At 38.7% G+C, this 18,641-nt stretch overlaps 16 non-coding genes across 16 annotated transcripts; all 16 read right to left on the bottom strand.

Annotated features, from left to right (window-relative positions):
* Positions 1-354: 354 nt before the first annotated feature.
* Positions 355-445, bottom strand: TRNAR-UCU (transfer RNA arginine (anticodon UCU)). Its single transcript is given in 2 exon segments — positions 355-390; positions 409-445. It is a non-coding gene; the product is annotated as a tRNA-Arg (tRNA).
* A 327-nt stretch (positions 446-772) lies between these two features.
* On the bottom strand, positions 773-845 carry TRNAK-UUU (transfer RNA lysine (anticodon UUU)). Its single transcript has one exon. It is a non-coding gene; the product is annotated as a tRNA-Lys (tRNA).
* Positions 846-5,549: 4,704 nt separating this feature from the next.
* Positions 5,550-5,640, bottom strand: TRNAR-UCU (transfer RNA arginine (anticodon UCU)). The gene is given in 2 exon segments: positions 5,550-5,585; positions 5,604-5,640. It is a non-coding gene; the product is annotated as a tRNA-Arg (tRNA).
* Positions 5,641-5,967: 327 nt separating this feature from the next.
* TRNAK-UUU (transfer RNA lysine (anticodon UUU)) lies at positions 5,968-6,040 on the bottom strand. Its single transcript has one exon. It is a non-coding gene; the product is annotated as a tRNA-Lys (tRNA).
* Positions 6,041-7,563: 1,523 nt separating this feature from the next.
* On the bottom strand, positions 7,564-7,654 carry TRNAR-UCU (transfer RNA arginine (anticodon UCU)). Its single transcript is given in 2 exon segments — positions 7,564-7,599; positions 7,618-7,654. It is a non-coding gene; the product is annotated as a tRNA-Arg (tRNA).
* Positions 7,655-7,981: 327 nt separating this feature from the next.
* Positions 7,982-8,054, bottom strand: TRNAK-UUU (transfer RNA lysine (anticodon UUU)). Its single transcript has one exon. It is a non-coding gene; the product is annotated as a tRNA-Lys (tRNA).
* Positions 8,055-9,572: 1,518 nt separating this feature from the next.
* On the bottom strand, positions 9,573-9,663 carry TRNAR-UCU (transfer RNA arginine (anticodon UCU)). The gene is given in 2 exon segments: positions 9,573-9,608; positions 9,627-9,663. It is a non-coding gene; the product is annotated as a tRNA-Arg (tRNA).
* Positions 9,664-9,990: 327 nt separating this feature from the next.
* Positions 9,991-10,063, bottom strand: TRNAK-UUU (transfer RNA lysine (anticodon UUU)). The gene has a single exon. It is a non-coding gene; the product is annotated as a tRNA-Lys (tRNA).
* A 1,518-nt stretch (positions 10,064-11,581) lies between these two features.
* TRNAR-UCU (transfer RNA arginine (anticodon UCU)) lies at positions 11,582-11,672 on the bottom strand. Its single transcript is given in 2 exon segments — positions 11,582-11,617; positions 11,636-11,672. It is a non-coding gene; the product is annotated as a tRNA-Arg (tRNA).
* Positions 11,673-11,999: 327 nt separating this feature from the next.
* TRNAK-UUU (transfer RNA lysine (anticodon UUU)) lies at positions 12,000-12,072 on the bottom strand. Its single transcript has one exon. It is a non-coding gene; the product is annotated as a tRNA-Lys (tRNA).
* Positions 12,073-13,590: 1,518 nt separating this feature from the next.
* On the bottom strand, positions 13,591-13,681 carry TRNAR-UCU (transfer RNA arginine (anticodon UCU)). The gene is given in 2 exon segments: positions 13,591-13,626; positions 13,645-13,681. It is a non-coding gene; the product is annotated as a tRNA-Arg (tRNA).
* A 327-nt stretch (positions 13,682-14,008) lies between these two features.
* Positions 14,009-14,081, bottom strand: TRNAK-UUU (transfer RNA lysine (anticodon UUU)). The gene has a single exon. It is a non-coding gene; the product is annotated as a tRNA-Lys (tRNA).
* A 1,518-nt stretch (positions 14,082-15,599) lies between these two features.
* Positions 15,600-15,690, bottom strand: TRNAR-UCU (transfer RNA arginine (anticodon UCU)). The gene is given in 2 exon segments: positions 15,600-15,635; positions 15,654-15,690. It is a non-coding gene; the product is annotated as a tRNA-Arg (tRNA).
* A 327-nt stretch (positions 15,691-16,017) lies between these two features.
* Positions 16,018-16,090, bottom strand: TRNAK-UUU (transfer RNA lysine (anticodon UUU)). Its single transcript has one exon. It is a non-coding gene; the product is annotated as a tRNA-Lys (tRNA).
* Positions 16,091-17,608: 1,518 nt separating this feature from the next.
* TRNAR-UCU (transfer RNA arginine (anticodon UCU)) lies at positions 17,609-17,699 on the bottom strand. The gene is given in 2 exon segments: positions 17,609-17,644; positions 17,663-17,699. It is a non-coding gene; the product is annotated as a tRNA-Arg (tRNA).
* A 327-nt stretch (positions 17,700-18,026) lies between these two features.
* On the bottom strand, positions 18,027-18,099 carry TRNAK-UUU (transfer RNA lysine (anticodon UUU)). The gene has a single exon. It is a non-coding gene; the product is annotated as a tRNA-Lys (tRNA).
* Between the last annotated feature and the right edge of the window lie 542 nt (positions 18,100-18,641).

The raw sequence follows: 18,641 nt of genomic DNA on the forward strand, positions 1-18,641 counted from the left end.
ACTGAATACGCGGAATATAATAATGAATTGGTACTTCAAGCATTTGAAATCTCTTCAGTAAATGTAACCTTATTGTAAGTCCTGAAATTGCTACTATCTAATTTTTTTTGCTGACTTAGAAGTCATATGTTTTTATTGACATTGTAAAATTAAGGAAGGGCCCAAAATCTTACTTCTGAGTAAATTACATTTTCATAAGTACAGCTGCCAATTTCCTCTTCTGCAAAGATTGCGTAATTTGAATAGTATCTATTTAAAATAGACTTCCTTTCACTGCCCTTTTTGGTGAAGCAGAAGCATGCATGCACTGTTTATTACTCTTTTAAACAGTTATGAAATAAATAGGGATAAAACTGACTCTGGTGGGATTCGAACCCACAACCTTTGAATATCTTTTTTACATTCACCTAGAAGTCCAATGCGCTATCCATTGCGCCACAGAGCCAATACGCTCTGATTAGGTGCAGAGATATTCTGAAATGAAATAATGTTGATCAGCTTTATAAAGTTCATTTGATACTATAACCATGGATTTATTTTGAATATTGAATTGGGGAAATTATATTCACCGTCTCAAGTTACATGATACCTTAGGTAAGTCTACGTACGACTTAAGTTTAGTCAAATGGCACATGATATATGAGGCAGATGTGCATTTCACAACTCCATGAAAGACGTTTTTGCAATTTTAGTAATGGAATATCTTATTCGTCATGCAGGGGAACACAAAAAGAGCATCCAATTAGAGTAATTTTTCTTTAAAGGAAGCAACCGCCTGAACAGGGACTTGAACCCTGGACCCTCAGATTAAAAGTCTGATGCTCTACCGACTGAGCTATCCAGGCTCTGCTATACTCTGTCTTAAAATCAGCTAAACAAATGTGGACGTACACTGACCTACACTCTATGTATTAATATGGTTACATATATTAGCAATCAAATTTGTAGAGTTTAATAACAAATTGATGTTTTAACCCCTTCCATACTCATGACGAGCTCAGCTCTTCGTGCAGTACACTTGTCGTGTGCTTATGACGAGCTGAGCTCGTCATGGACAATGGATTTACAGATCATTCAGCACAGGAGGAAAATCTCCTGTAGCATTGAAGGTGTTAAGCATTTGAAATTTCAGCAGCACACGTAATCCATTTTAAATCCTGAAATTTGTACTATCTCATTTTCGGCTGACTTAGAAATCATGTGTCTAAAATGACCTTGTGAAATCAATAAAGTGCCAAATACTATTACTACCTACTAAATTACATACATTTTCAGCAGTTTCTTTGGGAACTTCCTCTTGGGCATAGATTATGCAATGTTTTCAAAGCAAACAGTCTCTGTTTAAGTAGACTTTCTTTCACTGCCATTTTGGTAAATGTTTCTGGTGATGCAGACGCAGACGCGCGCCAAAGGCAAGCCCGTCTGCGCCCGTCCGAGACCGGACGGGGCCAGGAGCCATGACCCCTGGTCATTTGTTGGACCCCCATATAAAATACAACTCTAATGACCTGTTAAGACTGAGACCCCTCGTAAAAACAGAGTGTGCCTACTCATATCATCCGCTAAACTTGCCTATCCAGTGCCGACACTGTCATCTCCATCCAAAAGGCTTTCTGCCCATGGAACATCTGAATTCCTTTAAAATGTTCCTTCTCAATTGCAGATCGATGCCCAAGCATCAGACTGAAATATCTATACTGCTGGAAGAGCATAACCCAGATGCGGTTTTTTTCACAGAGACTTGGCTTACCGATTCGTCGGTGCCCAATCTCGTCCAAGCACTACCTTATGGCTACCAAATAGCCAGGACAGACCGTATCTTAGGAAGGGGAGGAGGACTGGCAATAGTGTTTAAAGATACTTACACATGTCGATGCAATTCTATTTCCATTCTTGACTGTGAAAGCGTGTCGTTTAATTTGGAATTTTCACCTAATCTAAATTTTTCTGGGATCCTAGCATATCGCCCCCCTGGTACGACCAGACAGTTTCTAGACTCCGCGCCCTCAGTAATCGCAGACCTGGCTATTACATCTGCCAACTTCACGCTGTTGGGAGATCTAAACATGCATTTTGAAGATTCTGCTGATCATGCTGCCCAAGAATTGATTGCCGACCTGTCTGCTCTTCAGCTGGCCCAGCTTGTCTCCTCACCTACTCATGAGAAAGGACATTTACTAGACCCAGTATTTAGTAACTGCCCAGGTTTAGTCACAGAATCCCCTATTGCTCTCCCATGGACAGATCATCAATTGATCCGGCTAAACTGGTGCATTCCTAAACCACCTGTTCTTTTGACAGGTTTACGGGAGGCTCGAGACTGGCCGAAATTGTCAACTGACAAGTGGGCTTGTGAACTCCAAGCCACTATCCCTCTAATTACTACAGATCCTGTAGAAGCTAATGACACCTTTAATAGCTGGATCACTCAGTCATTGGACACCATTCTCCCAATAGTACAATCTCGCACCAAAAGGTCTAGGATGTCAGCACCTTGGTATACTACAGAGCTTAGGGAGATCAAACGCTTGTGTAAAAAGCTAGAGAGGAAATGGCGTCTGGGATATACAGACCCTGACAAAATAGCATATAGAAATTCCATCAGGAACTATAAGCTTGAGATCAAAAAAGCTCAATCCCAGCATTACACACAAAAAATTAATGATGCTAGGTCCAATTCTAGGGAAATATATAGAATTGTAAAAAATCTCACTACACTTCCCCAGCCTCCAATAAATAGTGAGGATTTACAAACTCGCTGCAATGAGCTGGCGGATTATTTCTTTAACAAAATAGATCGTATCTACTCTGCTTTCCCAGCCATGTACTTACAAAATCAGGCAGACACTGTTGGCCTCTCCAACTATGGGGCAGCAGAAAATAAATCCCCAACTCTGGAGAACTTTCCATTATTACAGCAGGATATATTAGCTAGTCTAATGACCCAGATAAAATCAGGCTCCCCCAGCGATCCGGCCCCTCCCAGATTTCTAAGGACCATTAGTCAGACCATCTTACCGATCATGCTAAGGGTACTCAATGCTTCCATTTCCACCAATATAGTTCCTCCTAAGTGGAAAGAAGCCAGGGTTAAAGCACTTGCTAAGAAACCAAATATGAGTGCAACCAATCTCAGCAATTATCGTCCAATCTCCTTGCTCCCCTGGGCCAGTAAGCTATTGGAAAAATACATCAATGGCCTCTTGACCAAATTCCTTGAGGAAAATAATCTCCTTGATCCCTCGCAGACCGGCTTCCGCCCCAAGCATGGGACGGAGTCGGCTCTTTTGGCGGTCTTGGAGGAAACTAGGGGCATCTTGGATCGAGGAGGATCGGTGGCAGTCGTCCTCCTCGATCTCAGTGCCGCTTTTGACACTGTAAATCACACCATCCTGTTGCAACGCCTCGGGGAGATTGGGATTCAAGGAGGAGCGTTGGAGTGGATCCGCTCATTCCTATCCAGCAGGCAATTTCAGGTCTTTGAGGGAGCAACCATCTCTACAAGCAAGCCTTTAGACTGTGGAGTCCCACAGGGCTCCTCATTAAGCCCGACGTTGTTTAACGTCTATATGAGACCGCTGGCTGGGGTCGTCCGTCCGTATGGTATTAAGATCGTTACCTACGCGGACGATACCCAGCTGGTAGTCTCTCTCACGCGGGCTGGAGACCCTGTGGGTACAGTGGACCTGCTCGAATGTCTGAGCAAGATTGATCGATGGATGACCATGTCTTGTCTCAAACTCAATGGAGACAAGACAGAGGTCATGATGCTGGGACATCTAGCACCATCCACGATCAATCACATCTGGCCGGCTTGCTTGGGTACCCCCCCAGTCCCCAGGGATGCCATCAAGAGCCTGGGAGTCTGGTTGGACAAGTCCCTGACGTTTAACCATCAGGCCGTTGTACTATCTGCCACCTGTTTTGGCCTGATTAGAATGCTGAAGAAGATTCTTCCATTACTCCCGTTTGAGGCCAGACAAATTGTGGTCCAGGGACTAATACTGGCCAGGTTGGATTTTGGAAATGCGCTTTACCTTGGTACCCCTGACTCCACATTGAAAAAGTTGCAGGTAATTCAGAACTGTGCCGCCCGAACTTTGCTCCAGCTCCCCCGTAGGACCTCTGTGAAGGCAGGATTGAAAAAATTACACTGGCTTCCCGTGAAAGACAGGGTCAGCTTCAAATCTCTCTGTGTTGCCCATCAATCTTTTTGGGAAACTGGGCCACTAATTAGTCGCACCTTAATCACCCCCTATCTTCCCAATAGACAACTTCGATCTACTAATGCCTTACTGGCAGTAGTGCCAAAGGTTAAGAGATCCAGAGCAGGAGGTCGCTCTTTCTCCTTGAACGCGGCCAAGTTGTGGAACAGCCTACCTTATCATCTTAGGTCCAACTCAGACCTTACTTCTTTCAGGAAAAATTTAAAAACTTTCCTGTTTAACAAATAAGTTGCTTCTCCTGTACTTGGCCCTATGGGCAACACCTGTTAGTTTTCAGCGCTGGGACACCTCCGGGCAGCTATTCTGCGCTTTATAAAACCTATTTTCATTTCCTTTCATTTCATTTCATTTCATTTCAGGCATTGCTTGTTACTGTTTCAATTAGTTATAAAATAAGAGGAGGGATAAAATTGACCCAGCTGGTGTTTGAACACAAAGCCTTTTAATGCTTTTGCTACATTCGTCTAGGACTCCAAGCCGCTATCCATTGCACTAGAGATCCGACCTGATTCAACACGGTGATCAGAGATTCACAAATAAAAAGATGACCTATCAGCTGTTGACCAACTTTATCAAGTTAATCGGACACTACCTTACATTTTGAACATTGAATTGGGTAAAAGATAATCAACAAACTACATGATACAGTTTGGGTAAGTCTTCTTAACCCTTGTCAAAGAATGTAGAAGACAGATGGGTATGTAATGACTTGAATAAGACTTTTTTGAAACATCTCTAATAGGACTCCCCATTCATTGGATCCTGAAAAGAGTATGCAATTGATATACCTTTTCTTTAACCAAGCCGCCTGAACAGGGACTTGAACCCTGGGCCCTCAGATTAAAAGACTGATGCTCTCCCGACTGAGCTATCCAGGCTCGGAGAGGCCGCTCCACAAAATGACCTTATCAACATTTGGAAGTGTCCCAACTATCACTACATTTCTTAAGATGGTTGCCGGTATTAAGTACTGAATACGCGGAATATAATAATGAATTGGTACTTCAAGCATTTGAAATCTCTTCAGTAAATGTAACCTTATTGTAAGTCCTGAAATTGCTACTATCTAAATTTTTTTGCTGACTTAGAAGTCATATGTTTTTATTGACATTGTAAAATTAAGGAAGGGCCCAAAATCTTACTTCTGAGTAAATTACATTTTCATAAGTACAGCTGCCAATTTCCTCTTCTGCAAAGATTGCGTAATTTGAATAGTATCTATTTAAAATAGACTTCCTTTCACTGCCCTTTTTGGTGAAGCAGAAGCATGCATGCACTGTTTATTACTCTTTTAAACAGTTATGAAATAAATAGGGATAAAACTGACTCTGGTGGGATTCGAACCCACAACCTTTGAATATCTTTTTTACATTCACCTAGAAGTCCAATGCGCTATCCATTGCGCCACAGAGCCAATACGCTCTGATTAGGTGCAGAGATATTCTGAAATGAAATAATGTTGATCAGCTTTATAAAGTTCATTTGATACTATAACCATGGATTTATTTTGAATATTGAATTGGGGAAATTATATTCACCGTCTCAAGTTACATGATACCTTAGGTAAGTCTACGTACGACTTAAGTTTAGTCAAATGGCACATGATATATGAGGCAGATGTGCATTTCACAACTCCATGAAAGACGTTTTTGCAATTTTAGTAATGGAATATCTTATTCGTCATGCAGGGGAACACAAAAAGAGCATCCAATTAGAGTAATTTTTCTTTAAAGGAAGCAACCGCCTGAACAGGGACTTGAACCCTGGACCCTCAGATTAAAAGTCTGATGCTCTACCGACTGAGCTATCCAGGCTCTGCTATACTCTGTCTTAAAATCAGCTAAACAAATGTGGACGTACACTGACCTACACTCTATGTATTAATATGGTTACATATATTAGCAATCAAATTTGTAGAGTTTAATAACAAATTGATGTTTTAACCCCTTCCATGCTCATGACGAGCTCAGCTCTTCGTGCAGTACACTTGTCGTGTGCTTATGACGAGCTGAGCTCGTCATGGACAATGGATTTACAGATCATTCAGCACAGGAGGAAAATCTCCTGTAGCATTGAAGGTGTTAAGCATTTGAAATTTCAGCAGCACACGTAATCCATTTTAAATCCTGAAATTTGTACTATCTCATTTTCGGCTGACTTAGAAATCATGTGTCTAAAATGACCTTGTGAAATCAATAAAGTGCCAAATACTATTACTACCTACTAAATTACATACATTTTCAGCAGTTTCTTTGGGAACTTCCTCTTGGGCATAGATTATGCAATGTTTTCAAAGCAAACAGTCTCTGTTTAAGTAGACTTTCTTTCACTGCCATTTTGGTAAATGTTTCTGGTGATGCAGACGCAGGCATTGCTTGTTACTGTTTCAATTAGTTATAAAATAAGAGGAGGGATAAAATTGACCCAGCTGGTGTTTGAACACAAAGCCTTTGAATGCTTTTGCTACATTCGTCTAGGACTCCAAGCCGCTATCCATTGCACTAGAGATCCGACCTGATTCAACACGGTGATCAGAGATTCACAAATAAAAAGATGACCTATCAGCTGTTGACCAACTTTATCAAGTTAATCGGACACTACCTTACATTTTGAACATTGAATTGGGTAAAAGATAATCAACATGTCAAACTACATGATACAGTTTGGGTAAATCTTCTTAACCCTTGTCAAAGAATGTAGAAGACAGATGGGTATGTAATGACTTGATTAAGACTTTTTTGAAACATCTCTAATAGGACTCCCCATTCATTGGATCCTGAAAAGAGTATGCAATTGACATACCTTTTCTTTAACCAAGCCGCCTGAACAGGGACTTGAACCCTGGGCCCTCAGATTAAAAGTGTGATGCTCTCCCGACTGAGCTATCCAGGCTTCGAGAGGTCGCTCCACAAAATGACCTTATCAACATTTGGAAGTGTCCCAACTATCACTACGTTTCTTAAGATGGTTGCCGGTATTAAGTACTGAATACGCGGAATATAATAATGAATTGGTACTTCAAGCATTTGAAATCTCTTCAGTAAATGTAACCTTATTGTAAGTCCTGAAATTGCTACTATCTAATTTTTTTTGCTGACTTAGAAGTCATATGTTTTTATTGACATTGTCAAATTAAGGAAGGGCCCAAAATCTTACTTCTGAGTAAATTACATTTTCATAAGTACAGCTGCCAATTTCCTCTTCTGCAAAGATTGCGTAATTTGAATAGTATCTATTTAAAATAGACTTCCTTTCACTGCCCTTTTTGGTGAAGCAGAAGCATGCATGCACTGTTTATTACTCTTTTAAACAGTTATGAAATAAATAGGGATAAAACTGACTCTGGTGGGATTCGAACCCACAACCTTTGAATATCTTTTTTACATTCACCTAGAAGTCCAATGCGCTATCCATTGCGCCACAGAGCCAATACGCTCTGATTAGGTGCAGAGATATTCTGAAATGAAATAATGTTGATCAGCTTTATAAAGTTCATTTGATACTATAACCATGGATTTATTTTGAATATTGAATTGGGGAAATTATATTCACCGTCTCAAGTTACATGATACCTTAGGTAAGTCTACGTACGACTTAAGTTTAGTCAAATGGCACATGATATATGAGGCAGATGTGCATTTCACAACTCCATGAAAGACGTTTTTGCAATTTTAGTAATGGAATATCTTATTCGTCATGCAGGGGAACACAAAAAGAGCATCCAATTAGAGTAATTTTTCTTTAAAGGAAGCAACCGCCTGAACAGGGACTTGAACCCTGGACCCTCAGATTAAAAGTCTGATGCTCTACCGACTGAGCTATCCAGGCTCTGCTATACTCTGTCTTAAAATCAGCTAAACAAATGTGGACGTACACTGACCTACACTCTATGTATTAATATGGTTACATATATTAGCAATCAAATTTGTAGAGTTTAATAACAAATTGATGTTTTAACCCCTTCCATGCTCATGACGAGCTCAGCTCTTCGTGCAGTACACTTGTCGTGTGCTTATGACGAGCTGAGCTCGTCATGGACAATGGATTTACAGATCATTCAGCACAGGAGGAAAATCTCCTGTAGCATTGAAGGTGTTAAGCATTTGAAATTTCAGCAGCACACGTAATCCATTTTAAATCCTGAAATTTGTACTATCTCCTTTTCGGCTGACTTAGAAATCATGTGTCTAAAATGACCTTGTGAAATCAATAAAGTGCCAAATACTATTACTACCTACTAAATTACATACATTTTCAGCAGTTTCTTTGGGAACTTCCTCTTGGGCATAGATTATGCAATGTTTTCAAAGCAAACAGTCTCTGTTTAAGTAGACTTTCTTTCACTGCCATTTTGGTAAATGTTTCTGGTGATGCAGACGCAGGCATTGCTTGTTACTGTTTCAATTAGTTATAAAATAAGAGGAGGGATAAAATTGACCCAGCTGGTGTTTGAACACAAAGCCTTTGAATGCTTTTGCTACATTCGTCTAGGACTCCAAGCCGCTATCCATTGCACTAGAGATCCGACCTGATTCAACACGGTGATCAGAGATTCACAAATAAAAAGATGACCTATCAGCTGTTGACCAACTTTATCAAGTTAATCGGACACTACCTTACATTTTGAACATTGAATTGGGTAAAAGATAATCAACAAACTACATGATACAGTTTGGGTAAGTCTTCTTAACCCTTGTCAAAGAATGTAGAAGACAGATGGGTATGTAATGACTTGATTAAGACTTTTTTGAAACATCTCTAATAGGACTCCCCATTCATTGGATCCTGAAAAGAGTATGCAATTGATATACCTTTTCTTTAACCAAGCCGCCTGAACAGGGACTTGAACCCTGAGCCCTCAGATTAAAAGACTGATGCTCTCCCGACTGAGCTATCCAGGCTCGGAGAGGCCGCTCCACAAAATGACCTTATCAACATTTGGAAGTGTCCCAACTATCACTACATTTCTTAAGATGGTTGCCGGTATTAAGTACTGAATACGGGGAATATAATAATGAATTGGTACTTCAAGCATTTGAAATCTCTTCAGTAAATTTAACCTTATTGTAAGTCCTGATATTGCTACTATCTCATTTTTTTTGCTGACTTAGAAGTCATATGTTTTTATTGACATTGTAAAATTAAGGAAGGGCCCAAAATCTTACTTCTGAGTAAATTACATTTTCATAAGTACAGCTGCCAATTTCCTCTTCTGCAAAGATTGCGTAATTTGAATAGTATCTATTTAAAATAGACTTCCTTTCACTGCCCTTTTTGGTGAAGCAGAAGCATGCATGCACTGTTTATTACTCTTTTAAACAGTTATGAAATAAATAGGGATAAAACTGACTCTGGTGGGATTCGAACCCACAACCTTTGAATATCTTTTTTACATTCACCTAGAAGTCCAATGCGCTATCCATTGCGCCACAGAGCCAATACGCTCTGATTAGGTGCAGAGATATTCTGAAATGAAATAATGTTGATCAGCTTTATAAAGTTCATTTGATACTATAACCATGGATTTATTTTGAATATTGAATTGGGGAAATTATATTCACCGTCTCAAGTTACATGATACCTTAGGTAAGTCTACGTACGACTTAAGTTTAGTCAAATGGCACATGATATATGAGGCAGATGTGCATTTCACAACTCCATGAAAGACGTTTTTGCAATTTTAGTAATGGAATATCTTATTCGTCATGCAGGGGAACACAAAAATAGCATCCAATTAGAGTAATTTTTCTTTAAAGGAAGCAACCGCCTGAACAGGGACTTGAACCCTGGACCCTCAGATTAAAAGTCTGATGCTCTACCGACTGAGCTATCCAGGCTCTGCTATACTCTGTCTTAAAATCAGCTAAACAAATGTGGACGTACACTGACCTACACTCTATGTATTAATATGGTTACATATATTAGCAATCAAATTTGTAGAGTTTAATAACAAATTGATGTTTTAACCCCTTCCATGCTCATGACGAGCTCAGCTCTTCGTGCAGTACACTTGTCGTGTGCTTATGACGAGCTGAGCTCGTCATGGACAATGGATTTACAGATCATTCAGCACAGGAGGAAAATCTCCTGTAGCATTGAAGGTGTTAAGCATTTGAAATTTCAGCAGCACACGTAATCCATTTTAAATCCTGAAATTTGTACTATCTCCTTTTCGGCTGACTTAGAAATCATGTGTCTAAAATGACCTTGTGAAATCAATAAAGTGCCAAATACTATTACTACCTACTAAATTACATACATTTTCAGCAGTTTCTTTGGGAACTTCCTCTTGGGCATAGATTATGCAATGTTTTCAAAGCAAACAGTCTCTGTTTAAGTAGACTTTCTTTCACTGCCATTTTGGTAAATGTTTCTGGTGATGCAGACGCAGGCATTGCTTGTTACTGTTTCAATTAGTTATAAAATAAGAGGAGGGATAAAATTGACCCAGCTGGTGTTTGAACACAAAGCCTTTGAATGCTTTTGCTACATTCGTCTAGGACTCCAAGCCGCTATCCATTGCACTAGAGATCCGACCTGATTCAACACGGTGATCAGAGATTCACAAATAAAAAGATGACCTATCAGCTGTTGACCAACTTTATCAAGTTAATCGGACACTACCTTACATTTTGAACATTGAATTGGGTAAAAGATAATCAACAAACTACATGATACAGTTTGGGTAAGTCTTCTTAACCCTTGTCAAAGAATGTAGAAGACAGATGGGTATGTAATGACTTGATTAAGACTTTTTTGAAACATCTCTAATAGGACTCCCCATTCATTGGATCCTGAAAAGAGTATGCAATTGATATACCTTTTCTTTAACCAAGCCGCCTGAACAGGGACTTGAACCCTGGGCCCTCAGATTAAAAGACTGATGCTCTCCCGACTGAGCTATCCAGGCTCGGAGAGGCCGCTCCACAAAATGACCTTATCAACATTTGGAAGTGTCCCAACTATCACTACATTTCTTAAGATGGTTGCCGGTATTAAGTACTGAATACGCGGAATATAATAATGAATTGGTACTTCAAGCATTTGAAATCTCTTCAGTAAATTTAACCTTATTGTAAGTCCTGAAATTGCTACTATCTCATTTTTTTTGCTGACTTAGAAGTCATATGTTTTTATTGACATTGTCAAATTAAGGAAGGGCCCAAAATCTTACTTCTGAGTAAATTACATTTTCATAAGTACAGCTGCCAATTTCCTCTTCTGCAAAGATTGCGTAATTTGAATAGTATCTATTTAAAATAGACTTCCTTTCACTGCCCTTTTTGGTGAAGCAGAAGCATGCATGCACTGTTTATTACTCTTTTAAACAGTTATGAAATAAATAGGGATAAAACTGACTCTGGTGGGATTCGAACCCACAACCTTTGAATATCTTTTTTACATTCACCTAGAAGTCCAATGCGCTATCCATTGCGCCACAGAGCCAATACGCTCTGATTAGGTGCAGAGATATTCTGAAATGAAATAATGTTGATCAGCTTTATAAAGTTCATTTGATACTATAACCATGGATTTATTTTGAATATTGAATTGGGGAAATTATATTCACCGTCTCAAGTTACACGATACCTTAGGTAAGTCTACGTACGACTTAAGTTTAGTCAAATGGCACATGATATATGAGGCAGAAGTGCATTTCACAACTCCATGAAAGACGTTTTTGCAATTTTAGTAATGGAATATCTTATTCGTCATGCAGGGGAACACAAAAAGAGCATCCAATTAGAGTAATTTTTCTTTAAAGGAAGCAACCGCCTGAACAGGGACTTGAACCCTGGACCCTCAGATTAAAAGTCTGATGCTCTACCGACTGAGCTATCCAGGCTCTGCTATACTCTGTCTTAAAATCAGCTAAACAAATGTGGACGTACACTGACCTACACTCTATGTATTAATATGGTTACATATATTAGCAATCAAATTTGTAGAGTTTAATAACAAATTGATGTTTTAACCCCTTCCATGCTCATGACGAGCTCAGCTCTTCGTGCAGTACACTTGTCGTGTGCTTATGACGAGCTGAGCTCGTCATGGACAATGGATTTACAGATCATTCAGCACAGGAGGAAAATCTCCTGTAGCATTGAAGGTGTTAAGCATTTGAAATTTCAGCAGCACACGTAATCCATTTTAAATCCTGAAATTTGTACTATCTCCTTTTCGGCTGACTTAGAAATCATGTGTCTAAAATGACCTTGTGAAATCAATAAAGTGCCAAATACTATTACTACCTACTAAATTACATAAATTTTCAGCAGTTTCTTTGGGAACTTCCTCTTGGGCATAGATTATGCAATGTTTTCAAAGCAAACAGTCTCTGTTTAAGTAGACTTTCTTTCACTGCCATTTTGGTAAATGTTTCTGGTGATGCAGACGCAGGCATTGCTTGTTACTGTTTCAATTAGTTATAAAATAAGAGGAGGGATAAAATTGACCCAGCTGGTGTTTGAACACAAAGCCTTTGAATGCTTTTGCTACATTCGTCTAGGACTCCAAGCCGCTATCCATTGCACTAGAGATCCGACCTGATTCAACACGGTGATCAGAGATTCACAAATAAAAAGATGACCTATCAGCTGTTGACCAACTTTATCAAGTTAATCGGACACTACCTTACATTTTGAACATTGAATTGGGTAAAAGATAATCAACAAACTACATGATACAGTTTGGGTAAGTCTTCTTAACCCTTGTCAAAGAATGTAGAAGACAGATGGGTATGTAATGACTTGATTAAGACTTTTTTGAAACATCTCTAATAGGACTCCCCATTCATTGGATCCTGAAAAGAGTATGCAATTGATATACCTTTTCTTTAACCAAGCCGCCTGAACAGGGACTTGAACCCTGGGCCCTCAGATTAAAAGACTGATGCTCTCCCGACTGAGCTATCCAGGCTCGGAGAGGCCGCTCCACAAAATGACCTTATCAACATTTGGAAGTGTCCCAACTATCACTACATTTCTTAAGATGGTTGCCGGTATTAAGTACTGAATACGCGGAATATAATAATGAATTGGTACTTCAAGCATTTGAAATCTCTTCAGTAAATTTAACCTTATTGTAAGTCCTGAAATTGCTACTATCTCATTTTTTTTGCTGACTTAGAAGTCATATGTTTTTATTGACATTGTCAAATTAAGGAAGGGCCCAAAATCTTACTTCTGAGTAAATTACATTTTCATAAGTACAGCTGCCAATTTCCTCTTCTGCAAAGATTGCGTAATTTGAATAGTATCTATTTAAAATAGACTTCCTTTCACTGCCCTTTTTGGTGAAGCAGAAGCATGCATGCACTGTTTATTACTCTTTTAAACAGTTATGAAATAAATAGGGATAAAACTGACTCTGATGGGATTCGAACCCACAACCTTTGAATATCTTTTTTACATTCACCTAGAAGTCCAATGCGCTATCCATTGCGCCACAGAGCCAATACGCTCTGATTAGGTGCAGAGATATTCTGAAATGAAATAATGTTGATCAGCTTTATAAAGTTCATTTGATACTATAACCATGGATTTATTTTGAATATTGAATTGGGGAAATTATATTCACCGTCTCAAGTTACATGATACCTTAGGTAAGTCTACGTACGACTTAAGTTTAGTCAAATGGCACATGATATATGAGGCAGATGTGCATTTCACAACTCCATGAAAGACTTTTTTGCAATTTTAGTAATGGAATATCTTATTCGTCATGCAGGGGAACACAAAAAGAGCATCCAATTAGAGTAATTTTTCTTTAAAGGAAGCAACCGCCTGAACAGGGACTTGAACCCTGGACCCTCAGATTAAAAGTCTGATGCTCTACCGACTGAGCTATCCAGGCTCTGCTATACTCTGTCTTAAAATCAGCTAAACAAATGTGGACGTACACTGACCTACACTCTATGTATTAATATGGTTACATATATTAGCAATCAAATTTGTAGAGTTTAATAACAAATTGATGTTTTAACCCCTTCCATGCTCATGACGAGCTCAGCTCTTCGTGCAGTACACTTGTCGTGTGCTTATGACGAGCTGAGCTCGTCATGGACAATGGATTTACAGATCATTCAGCACAGGAGGAAAATCTCCTGTAGCATTGAAGGTGTTAAGCATTTGAAATTTCAGCAGCACACGTAATCCATTTTAAATCCTGAAATTTGTACTATCTCATTTTCGGCTGACTTAGAAATCATGTGTCTAAAATGACCTTGTGAAATCAATAAAGTGCCAAATACTATTACTACCTACTAAATTACATACATTTTCAGCAGTTTCTTTGGGAACTTCCTCTTGGGCATAGATTATGCAATGTTTTCAAAGCAAACAGTCTCTGTTTAAGTAGACTTTCTTTCACTGCCATTTTGGTAAATGTTTCTGGTGATGCAGACGCAGGCATTGCTTGTTACTGTTTCAATTAGTTATAAAATAAGAGGAGGGATAAAATTGACCCAACTGGTGTTTGAACACAAAGCCTTTGAATGCTTTTGCTACATTCGTCTAGGACTCCAAGCCGCTATCCATTGCACTAGAGATCCGACCTGATTCAACACGGTGATCAGAGATTCACAAATAAAAAGATGACCTATCAGCTGTTGACCAACTTTATCAAGTTAATCGGACACTACCTTACATTTTGAACATTGAATTGGGTAAAAGATAATCAACAAACTACATGATACAGTTTGGGTAAGTCTTCTTAACCCTTGTCAAAGAATGTAGAAGACAGATGGGTATGTAATGACTTGATTAAGACTTTTTTGAAACATCTCTAATAGGACTCCCCATTCATTGGATCCTGAAAAGAGTATGCAATTGATATACCTTTTCTTTAACCAAGCCGCCTGAACAGGGACTTGAACCCTGGGCCCTCAGATTAAAAGACTGATGCTCTCCCGACTGAGCTATCCAGGCTCGGAGAGGCCGCTCCACAAAATGACCTTATCAACATTTGGAAGTGTCCCAACTATCACTACATTTCTTAAGATGGTTGCCGGTATTAAGTACTGAATACGCGGAATATAATAATGAATTGGTACTTCAAGCATTTGAAATCTCTTCAGTAAATTTAACCTTATTGTAAGTCCTGAAATTGCTACTATCTCATTTTTTTTGCTGACTTAGAAGTCATATGTTTTTATTGACATTGTCAAATTAAGGAAGGGCCCAAAATCTTACTTCTGAGTAAATTACATTTTCATAAGTACAGCTGCCAATTTCCTCTTCTGCAAAGATTGCGTAATTTGAATAGTATCTATTTAAAATAGACTTCCTTTCACTGCCCTTTTTGGTGAAGCAGAAGCATGCATGCACTGTTTATTACTCTTTTAAACAGTTATGAAATAAATAGGGATAAAACTGACTCTGATGGGATTCGAACCCACAACCTTTGAATATCTTTTTTACATTCACCTAGAAGTCCAATGCGCTATCCATTGCGCCACAGAGCCAATACGCTCTGATTAGGTGCAGAGATATTCTGAAATGAAATAATGTTGATCAGCTTTATAAAGTTCATTTGATACTATAACCATGGATTTATTTTGAATATTGAATTGGGGAAATTATATTCACCGTCTCAAGTTACATGATACCTTAGGTAAGTCTACGTACGACTTAAGTTTAGTCAAATGGCACATGATATATGAGGCAGATGTGCATTTCACAACTCCATGAAAGACTTTTTTGCAATTTTAGTAATGGAATATCTTATTCGTCATGCAGGGGAACACAAAAAGAGCATCCAATTAGAGTAATATTTCTTTAAAGGAAGCAACCGCCTGAACAGGGACTTGAACCCTGGACCCTCAGATTAAAAGTCTGATGCTCTACCGACTGAGCTATCCAGGCTCTGCTATACTCTGTCTTAAAATCAGCTAAACAAATGTGGACGTACACTGACCTACACTCTATGTATTAATATGGTTACATATATTAGCAATCAAATTTGTAGAGTTTAATAACAAATTGATGTTTTAACCCCTTCCATGCTCATGACGAGCTCAGCTCTTCGTGCAGTACACTTGTCGTGTGCTTATGACGAGCTGAGCTCGTCATGGACAATGGATTTACAGATCATTCAGCACAGGAGGAAAATCTCCTGTAGCATTGAAGGTGTTAAGCATTTGAAATTTCAGCAGCACACGTAATCCATTTTAAATCCTGAAATTTGTACTATCTCATTTTCGGCTGACTTAGAAATCATGTGTCTAAAATGACCTTGTGAAATCAATAAAGTGCCAAATACTATTACTACCTACTAAATTACATACATTTTCAGCAGTTTCTTTGGGAACTTCCTCTTGGGCATAGATTATGCAATGTTTTCAAAGCAAACAGTCTCTGTTTAAGTAGACTTTCTTTCACTGCCATTTTGGTAAATGTTTCTGGTGATGCAGACGCAGGCATTGCTTGTTACTGTTTCAATTAGTTATAAAATAAGAGGAGGGATAAAATTGACCCAGCTGGTGTTTGAACACAAAGCCTTTGAATGCTTTTGCTACATTCGTCTAGGACTCCAAGCCGCTATCCATTGCACTAGAGATCCGACCTGATTCAACACGGTGATCAGAGATTCACAAATAAAAAGATGACCTATCAGCTGTTGACCAACTTTATCAAGTTAATCGGACACTACCTTACATTTTGAACATTGAATTGGGTAAAAGATAATCAACAAACTACATGATACAGTTTGGGTAAGTCTTCTTAACCCTTGTCAAAGAATGTAGAAGACAGATGGGTATGTAATGACTTGATTAAGACTTTTTTGAAACATCTCTAATAGGACTCCCCATTCATTGGATCCTGAAAAGAGTATGCAATTGATATACCTTTTCTTTAACCAAGCCGCCTGAACAGGGACTTGAACCCTGGGCCCTCAGATTAAAAGACTGATGCTCTCCCGACTGAGCTATCCAGGCTCGGAGAGGCCGCTCCACAAAATGACCTTATCAACATTTGGAAGTGTCCCAACTATCACTACATTTCTTAAGATGGTTGCCGGTATTAAGTACTGAATACGCGGAATATAATAATGAATTGGTACTTCAAGCATTTGAAATCTCTTCAGTAAATTTAACCTTATTGTAAGTCCTGAAATTGCTACTATCTCATTTTTTTTGCTGACTTAGAAGTCATATGTTTTTATTGACATTGTCAAATTAAGGAAGGGCCCAAAATCTTACTTCTGAGTAAATTACATTTTCATAAGTACAGCTGCCAATTTCCTCTTCTGCAAAGATTGCGTAATTTGAATAGTATCTATTTAAAATAGACTTCCTTTCACTGCCCTTTTTGGTGAAGCAGAAGCATGCATGCACTGTTTATTACTCTTTTAAACAGTTATGAAATAAATAGGGATAAAACTGACTCTGATGGGATTCGAACCCACAACCTTTGAATATCTTTTTTACATTCACCTAGAAGTCCAATGCGCTATCCATTGCGCCACAGAGCCAATACGCTCTGATTAGGTGCAGAGATATTCTGAAATGAAATAATGTTGATCAGCTTTATAAAGTTCATTTGATACTATAACCATGGATTTATTTTGAATATTGAATTGGGGAAATTATATTCACCGTCTCAAGTTACATGATACCTTAGGTAAGTCTACGTACGACTTAAGTTTAGTCAAATGGCACATGATATATGAGGCAGATGTGCATTTCACAACTCCATGAAAGACTTTTTTGCAATTTTAGTAATGGAATATCTTATTCGTCATGCAGGGGAACACAAAAAGAGCATCCAATTAGAGTAATTTTTCTTTAAAGGAAGCAACCGCCTGAACAGGGACTTGAACCCTGGACCCTCAGATTAAAAGTCTGATGCTCTACCGACTGAGCTATCCAGGCTCTGCTATACTCTGTCTTAAAATCAGCTAAACAAATGTGGACGTACACTGACCTACACTCTATGTATTAATATGGTTACATATATTAGCAATCAAATTTGTAGAGTTTAATAACAAATTGATGTTTTAACCCCTTCCATGCTCATGACGAGCTCAGCTCTTCGTGCAGTACACTTGTCGTGTGCTTATGACGAGCTGAGCTCGTCATGGACAATGGATTTACAGATCATTCAGCACAGGAGGAAAATCTCCTGTAGCATTGAAGGTGTTAAGCATTTGAAATTTCAGCAGCACACGTAATCCATTTTAAATCCTGAAATTTGTACTATCTCATTTTCGGCTGACTTAGAAATCATGTGTCTAAAATGACCTTGTGAAATCAATAAAGTGCCAAATACTATTACTACCTACTAAATTACATACATTTTCAGCAGTTTCTTTGGGAACTTCCTCTTGGGCATAGATTATGCAATGTTTTCAAAGCAAACAGTCTCTGTTTAAGTAGACTTTCTTTCACTGCCATTTTGGTAAATGTTTCTGGTG

Source organism: Lissotriton helveticus, chromosome 1_1, assembly GCF_964261635.1.
Source record: "Lissotriton helveticus chromosome 1_1, aLisHel1.1, whole genome shotgun sequence".
Lineage (NCBI taxonomy): Eukaryota > Metazoa > Chordata > Amphibia > Caudata > Salamandridae > Lissotriton > Lissotriton helveticus.